The 8,790-nt window shown below is 44.2% G+C and overlaps 1 long non-coding RNA gene across 1 annotated transcript; it reads left to right on the top strand.

The window, feature by feature from the left end:
- Positions 1 to 310: 310 nt before the first annotated feature.
- Positions 311 to 2,499, top strand: LOC117850606 (uncharacterized). Its single transcript, XR_004639317.2, has 6 exons — positions 311 to 583; positions 676 to 772; positions 1,077 to 1,225; positions 1,503 to 1,638; positions 1,794 to 2,028; positions 2,184 to 2,499. It is a non-coding gene; the product is annotated as an uncharacterized lncRNA (long non-coding RNA).
- Positions 2,500 to 8,790: the final 6,291 nt, after the last annotated feature.

The raw sequence follows: 8,790 nt of genomic DNA, 5'->3' as shown, positions 1-8,790 counted from the left end.
TGCACAATTCACTTCCACTCATTTTTTTTTAAAAAAAATACTAAAGGAATGTTTTGTGGTAAGCAACCAGCTAGTCATGTACACGTAATATGGCGTTGGTTATTTATACTCTAAAAAGTGACAGAATTGAGGTTAATTCCCATCCAAAATTATACCCACGTATCTCTCACGACCCACTTGCCAGGGCCAAATGCACTACGATGGACGATGAAACGAAGGGGTTGAGAGTCATTTTGTCGTACTCCGACGTTGAAAATCGGCCTCCCGCCTATCTTTTTTCACCGCGCCTATTTTTAGCTCAATTCTACCCGCTGGTCCCACTAATCCATGCTCCGTCCGTCAATCAGGGATTTGTGAATCAATCAATCACATATTAGTCAATCAATCCTGCCTCCTATTCCCTGGCACCTCACGTTTCCTTTTGCGTTACATCCATGTTGTATATAAACCGGAGTCCATTACTCTCGCTGCATACGCTCCCGCGGTCGTCCATTGGTTTCGCTGCCCCCGTCCATTGCCGGCATCCATGCTCAAGGCACGTCTGTGGTGAAGGCCTGCAATCAGGTCGCTGGTGCATCCAGAGGTATGTGGTGTGTCATTCAAATTCGTTGTTTTATGTTTGGTGTCAGGTGCAGTCATTAGATGTGAATTTTGTTGAAACGCGTATCGATGCAGGAAGAAGTTGATGCGTGATGCACATATGTTCAGAAGAAACTGAGTCCATTGTAGATAGATTTTCTGCCGTCTCCCTTCCTGTTAGTTGACTGTTGAGGTATATTCTCTCTATTTGTGCTGATACTAGCTACCATTGCCTATTGAAATTTTATCTATGGGTTCCCCTCTATTATGGCGCATCAGAGAGACAGAGATGAGTCCTAGCCTCTGTTTGTGCTGATTTTTCAAGGATTCGAGGACCTGTAGATGCAAAAATTACTGCAGGGGGCTCTACGAGAAGGACATTTATATTTTCATTTTCTTTGTGCTGATTTCTTCAAAATAATGTACTGAGATTTAGAGGAATATTTTTTGTTTGGGACCTAGAGGTGTTTCTATTGAGTTCATGACATGATTTGCAGGTTTCAGAAGATATTACATCAGAACTAAACGCAGATGATACAGACGTAGCTGCAGATGGTGCAGAGGCAGGTGCTCGTCAAGACGAAGGATGAAAGGGAGGCGGACATAAAATGTTGTTCAACTGGTTACAAATCGATTGTCAAACCGAGTTAGTATAAGCTTCTTTAATTGTTAACAGAGACTAAGATGTGCGGAGCTCTTGTGGAATTTCCGATTTATAACACCTTTAATGTTGTACGAATGTCATCTGATTCCTGTCCTTTCTTTTGGTTCACTGTCAATTTTTGTATAAAAAAAATCAACATATCATATATTTCTTATTTCCTGATTCTCCTTCTCAACACTGTATAAGAGCATGCCTGCGTAATTTATACGATGATGGTGTATGTTTTCTAGGTAGATTAATCTTTGCTTCATTGTTTCAGGATCATATCATTCATAATTTTGTAAAACTGCGTGCCAGATGATGCGCCCGCACGAATGTGTATGCCGCCATCCTCACAGGACATCTACCTCAACGCCAAGGCCATCATGGAAGCCGCTCTCTGCACTGGCAACCAGGTCTGCCCACCGTCCAGGTGCCTGCTGCTCAAGCTAGCAATCTTATGCAGACCACCTATTTGTTGAAATGCACTAATCCTTGTCATTTGAGTTCTTCATCTGGTGTTACTTGCTGCATCTTCTCATTTGATGCTCAGATAACGCTGCTGATGCAGGATGCACACGAGTTCTATAGGTCACTGTTGCTGTTGCTGCTGCTGATGTGGGGTTCAGGTTCTTGTCTTTAGTGCTTCTCTGGTTTTTCTGCTATCTTCGGTGGTAGGTGATCTCTTTACTAGCCTTGCAAAATGGCAATGCTGCTTCGTGTGCCCAAGAGCGCCTGAAGATAAAATTAACAGAGATCATGGATAACGTGGTGTTAGCTTATCCACTTCAATGGTGTATTTTCAGGTAATCTGCTCAATTCTTATTAGTTTATCAGTTTGATCTTATTCAGATTAATGGTTTGTTTTAAGGTGATATGCTCAATTTTTTCTTATTAGTTTACATGGAGTGTTATGATGGTTGGTCCAATCAACTGCATGCTATGTTGCTATTTGCTGCAGGTTTACTTAGATATTTCTGGACACTGATTTTGCTCATGGTCATTGAGATGTCTATATGGGATCTCAGATCTGGGCAGGCATGCTATGTGAGACTGTGCTCTATACGCTGATTTTACTCATGGTCATTTGGAAGGCTGGTTGGGAGGCTAAAATAAGTGGATTCATGTCTGAAACTTAATAGAAAAATATTTGGTTTGAAAAGCTTTCTGACAGTACCTTCCTTTTTTCGCTTCTGAAATTTAGTGGCTGTACTTTATTTTTGTTGCCGTCCATGTGTATTCATTCCAATAACAAGCATTGGTTTCCAGATGTCTCACTTTGGAAAATCTTTTGTTTTCTATGTTGCTATTTTCTGCATAGCTTAGGATAATACAATCTCATTTTTGAGTTTTAAAATTGGTAATTTATTTTGAGTTTTAAAAGGATCGGTAAATGGTTGGTTCTATGATTGGGAGTTACCATATGAAGCATGATCGGCGGAGTTAAATTTTCCATATAATTTAATTAATTAACTATACTATAAAGAGAGTAAATTGAGGCCAATTCTCACTCAGGGTTATACCCATGTATCCCTCACAGAGAGCCCACTTGTCAGGCCAAATGATATCAAAATCGTTGACCAAGGGAGGAGGAGATAGAATATTCTCAGCATCCATTGCATATTGCCACCGTGCGTTTTTTACCCGTTCATCCCACCAACTGCATGAGCATAGTAAATTACGATCAATCTATTCGGGTTTGGACCTTCCAATTCAAACCAAACGATCAATCATAGTCAATTCAGAATAATCCAATCACCAATCACGCTAAGTCCCTTCCAATTATAACAAAACCCTTCCAATATATTATGAGCCTGCAGTCCTGCCAATCAAATTGATTGATTAATTGCTTGACAATCAATCATAGTTAGCTCGGAACAATCAGATCATCAATCACATTGAGTCCCTTCCTGTTACATAGAAACCTTTCTAATTACAAGCCAATTGTCCCACTAATCAAATTGATTGATGATCAATTATGGTCTATCCGGAATAATCTGATCACCAATCATGTCGAGTCTCTTCCAATTTCATTGAAGCCCTTCTAATTATGAGCCCAATTTCATTGAAGCCCTTCTAATTATGAGCCCAATAAACCTGTAAACAAATTAATTGATTGCTTGGATCTTTTAATCGATTGATTGAATCTTTTGTCTGTTTGATTGATTGAAGCATGTATTATTTCCTTTCCGGTCTCTATCTCATAGACACAATGTGCTTTTCAACCCCCACCCCCAGCCAAATTCCTCCCATATCCCACTACTTGAAAGAGTACAAATGATTGCATTAATTTGGTGCCCATGTTGCTTCCGTTTCTTTTAAGGTTGCTATGGCACAACCTCATGTATCTAAAGTTGAGTAGTAGCAGAGTTAGGTTTTATTGGTCCGACTGCAGTTTACATCATCCATATGGAACAATGAAATTATATTTATGTGATGGCAGGTTAGTTATTTTCAATTCACTAATAATAAAATCAGATTTTTATTCTAGCGTTCCTCCGTCTATCATAATAACCTAACATTCTCGGTGATTGAAAATCTAAATGTTAGTTTGATTTAGACATCGTTGATATAAATAATAATGGATTTATTTGTTTATCTATCATAAATAATAATAGTTACCGATAAGTTTATATTTATTATATTTTTTTAAACCCATGCCTGTGGTACGGGTACTTCCACTAGTTTGTAATAATTTCCACCTTCGACCATAAGCAACAGTGGAGCTTTATGTAAGCCAAAGGGGATGGCCCCCTTACTAATTAAAAAATCCATTAACAAGCTACTAAATTTTTATTAGAAATAAAAAACCTATTGTCAATAAATGATCTAAGCTGAATAAGCTCGTGGCGAGAGCCACGATGGCGTGGCGACTTGTAAGCTGTGTGTGGGGGTGCGGCGACCATGATGGCCACCGGTTTTCCACGGTCGTGGCCATGCCCTGCAAGGGAGAGCCGATGGCAAAGGCCGGGGCAAGGCGCAGTGCGGTGCGTGAAAAACATGGCTGCGGTGCGAATGCGTCTCTCGGCATGCAAGGGGACAAGTCCGTGGGCGTGAAGGTGCTCACCTCGGGGCAGAGATGTAGCACGTTGCTGGCTCGGTGAAGAGGCGATCGGTGCTCCTCAACTTCATGCGGACAGCCTTGGCTCGACAGTGACCTTGGGCCAGATGGAGGCTAGCAGCTGTAGTACAAGAACGAACCAAGTTTAAACCAGCGACGGTGGCCCCTTTTGCAGCGAGAATCGCAGGCGAGGAGCACGGTTTTAGTTCCTGGTGCAGGTCGGCGAAGAGGTGGGCATGAGACCCGGCACGCGTGACGGCAATCTGTGCGACTAGTTGGAGCACATTGGCTGAGAAGATTGTCGTAGGCGGCTAGATGAAGGTGAGTTGGGGTTTTATGCAAAGTAAAGATGGGCTTTACGTTTTCCTTTCTTTGCACAAAATGGAGGGAGCTAAGACGTATCCATTGTTTATTTCTGGGGAGGTAGGAGGGCTTGAGCCCCCTGCACCCTACTAGATCCGCCCGTGGTCCTGCTATATTTGTGAGCGGAGTTCGAACCTGTGATCCCCGCTGCTGAAACAAAACGAACGATTAGGTGAGCGGGGAACCTACGAGAGGGTGCATGGGTGATCATGGGCGAATGCGGTAGTATCTTACGTACCTTGCCACGCAGCTGATGAAGTGAGCAGCCCGCATGACGGCGATTTGGGAGATGAGCAAGAGACGGTCGCAGGCGTCCGGAGGAAGGCAAAGGCGACGCAATTGGGTTTTTCGTGGAGCTACCTTGGGCTTGGTTTTTGTAGTAGTGGTCGGTGCTGTGGAGGGCAGCTAGGGTAGTGCACTAGCTAGTAGACATGATGCATTGCTCATTTTTCTAGCAGGCCAACGGTCCTCGATAACCTAGGGTCTTCGCCTGTCCTACCTGATGCAGGGGGCTCATGTGCAAAAGCAAAGCAAAGCAGATAGGTCGATCAAAAGCACTGTATCGTCAAATTCGCATCTGATAGAATTAGTTCAATTGTTAATAAACTATACTCTCCAGCTAGGGGCGGATTTGATGTGGGGATGGGGTCGGAGCACCCTACCCTCATGGACCTTATGGAGCCCCCTACAAATTTTAGCCATAGGTGAAGAAAAGGAAGAAGAAAAAGAGGGCCCGTCTCCAGCCTATACAGACGGATCAACTTGTTTTTCGAAATTTTTTATTTTTTTCCTTTGATTTTGGTCAATATGTAGGGCACCACGTATGAAATGGGCGTTGAATTGAATGAGTGTGATGCCAGAAGTCACGTCGTATCTGACCCGTATACATTCGCAGACGGGCCGCCCTGGGTCGTCATGGGCCTTGCCCAAAGTGACGCAATTAACTGCAGGCCCAGAGAGAAACTCCTTCGTTAGCTACTGCTTTCACTGCTTTTTGTTGGGCCCAGGGGTCTTTTGCTGCTTTCACGTGCCGCTTATTGGATTCTACTGGGCAGGCCGCGGGCCAATTGCTACTACAACAAACAATGCAGCGGGCAAGATCAAATCAAGAGGCCCACTTAATAATGATGCGAATTGCTTCTCCAGTTTTGCGTAGTTTTTAAAAAATAGTAAAGGAACGTTTTTCTAACGGTTTCGTGAATTTGTAAGGGTTTCTGGAGTAGCAGCGAATCTGTTTGTGCAGAGAAAACCCGTTGCCGTTCCGTTCTCAAAAGGTCCAAGAACCCAGGCGCTGTAGAGTTTGTGCAAGAGATTACAGATATCTGAAAATACATTCATGGCCTGATTAATTTACGTACTGAGATCATTCTTTTACATGGTATGGCTCGATTTTGTTGATCTGCTAAAAAACTTTCCTCCTTTCGTCTTACCTACCAACGCCATCTTCAGTTTGCCCGGCCCTTTTCTGTTCTCCACATGCAGTTTCAGATGATGGAATGGCTCCTGCACGCCATTTCCTTTCTAGTCTTTCACGTATGCGCGTCAGTACTGCAGCCCTGTTGGGCTATATCTCTCACTCACCAGTCATGATTGCAAGCAACAAGTGACCCGATCCCATCGCAATCGCATGAACAATACTGCCCATCTACACTTTGAATACTCGGTTTGGAAACCATTCATCTTTCTAATTTTTCCCTTGTCAGACTTCAAGTGTTTATAACTGAAACAGTGCACACACAATTTTCCCCAACTCAGAAATATATCTTGCTTGATGTGTTGTTTGATCAGAGAGGTCCAGAAGCTGCCTCATCTCTTGATTAGCTCGCAGGTTTTCTTGTCACCACGGGGAACAATCGATGAGCTCATACATATATAGTCGTCGAATCTCTAGCTACTACTCCATCTTTAAATAAAAGTGAGTGAGTGAGTGAGAGAGAGAGGTGTTCATGCACCGATGGGCAGCTCGGTTCTTTTGGATGCTGGATCCGATGTGGGTGCGTAGCTAGTGTGATGTACTGCTGCTGCTCACAAAGGCTAGCAGCATGCACTTCATGGCATGCACATCAACCAAATCTCAGTTGGTACGGTGCTCTCATTTATCGTCAGAGATACGAGTGCTGCTCTTCATGCCTACATGTGCAGAATGAAATCTGCCCCTGGCTCGATCTGCAAGCAGTTCAAGTGACCATGTATACTTTGAGGAACATCAAGCGATGTATATATACACACATGCATAAAGCTAAGATATATCTGTATACATGAACACCCTCTTTCATTGTTCCTGCCCCTTCTGAAAGGAGAAATATTTTCCCCTCTGAACCTTGCCCAACCGCCATTCTCATCAGATCACCAGGTAAAATTTACACCGAACCATGCACCATGTTACATCCTAGAGCTCTCTCTCACACACACCATGATTCCCCATGTCAAAACTTGCGAGCTGGTATGGTATGCTAGTTGCAGTTGCAGCTAGCCTTGCAGGAGCGAGGTAGCTTACCTCACTCCTTCAATTCCTTCCTAGCTGCTAGAGATCTCATCGTCTATGTGAGTGGCATCTGACACCACCACGCCCATGACCATCCCAAAGCCCAGCAGCTCTCTGAATCCCTGATGGCTCCGTCTCACCCACCGGTCCTCACATGGCACCATCACCGGCCGGACGTACGCCCGGAACAGCCTCCGTGGCGTCGTCCACAGACCACAGCTCAGCCGCATCGAGAAGCTGCCGTGCCGGCCTCGCAAGCCACACCCTGACGGCGATGGCTCGATTCGCCGGTCGCTTACCACGCCGGCCACGGCAATGCGCGCACACATGCGGTGGCCGGCCGGCCGGGAGTTTTCTTCTTCGACGGCGACGGAGCAGTAGTGATCGATGGGCGGTGTACGTACGTATGCGAGCTTGGCGTGCGTACGCGCGCGTCGATCGTCACCGGTCGTCGTCCTTGCCGCCGGTGGGATCATCGGAGGGCGCCCCACGGCGGTACGTGAGGGCGACGGAGCGCGAAGACGGCGAGACCGGACGGGCCCAGCGGCGGCAGCCGGGAAGGAGAAACGGGTAAAGAGCTGGTACGCGTGCTTGCGTTGGCATCGATCGATGGATCGATCTGGTCTGTGTTGACATCTACGCGCGTACGGGTGGTTGTGTGTGTCCAGACTCCAGAGAGCCAAAGACGAGACAGGGCTTGCGCAGGGCTCACATGGGAAGGCCCATACGTGAATGTGGGTTCATTTCATGAACGTCGTCATCACCAATACTTTTTTTTAGACGAGAACAGGTGGCAGGAGGTCTGCCGTTCTACAATGATACGGCAGGAGAGCAATAAGGTCGTGATCGCCAGTAAACCACATGAGCAATGTAAAAAATCATTAAACAGTGCACAATTCTTAATATCATGACCCCTACAGTACTGTTAGCTCCATAGGAAAAATATGATGAACAATTTTCTAAGAAAACACGCAAGAAGCCTAAATAAACATAAAAAGGATGGCATAAAAAAAATCCTAGAATCTCTCCACTAGTCTCTCCAGACGCGCACCTCTCTTGCTTATATATATCAGAAAAAGAAAAATCTCCCCACCTATAAACATTGCATATTCCTCGCAAAAAAAAAACATTGCATATTCCTCGCAAAAAAAAAAAAACATTGCATATTTGACCATTGAAAATACGGTAAATTTTAGTTGAAAATTGCTAAAATATGCTGTGGAAGTAATGTGTCAAAGTTTGCTAAAAAGCCTTCTACACTACTAGTGTTATTTGCAACCTTTTCTTGCAGATTTAATGGTGGAAGTTGTTGCATATTGCTGAATTTATTCTCTTTTACTAGATGTAGTAATGAACCATATATGCTAACAAAAGTAAATATATTAGTCAGATTATATATAATTGAATGGCAAAGTTAGAGATCTATTTATTCGCTGCCTCAAGTTTTGTTAAAATAGGAACGATACAGCTTGGTCCTACAAAGTTAAAGCCAGTTACTGAAGTAACCCAAGTTCCCCTTTCTAGTATCTACTTTCCAAAAGCTTAGGCAAGCTGCAAGAGGAAACTAAGAAACCACTCCGAAATTTCCCTATTGGTTTGCAGCTCCCAATCAAGTAGGAGTACAATTTGTAAGCTCAAGTTTGGTACGTGCGAGGAATT

The sequence above is a fragment of the Setaria viridis genome, chromosome 3 (genome assembly GCF_005286985.2).
Source record: "Setaria viridis chromosome 3, Setaria_viridis_v4.0, whole genome shotgun sequence".
Classification (NCBI taxonomy): domain Eukaryota; kingdom Viridiplantae; phylum Streptophyta; class Magnoliopsida; order Poales; family Poaceae; genus Setaria; species Setaria viridis.
Note: the sequence above shows the minus strand (reverse complement) of the source record. Positions and strands in the feature narration are given on the sequence as shown.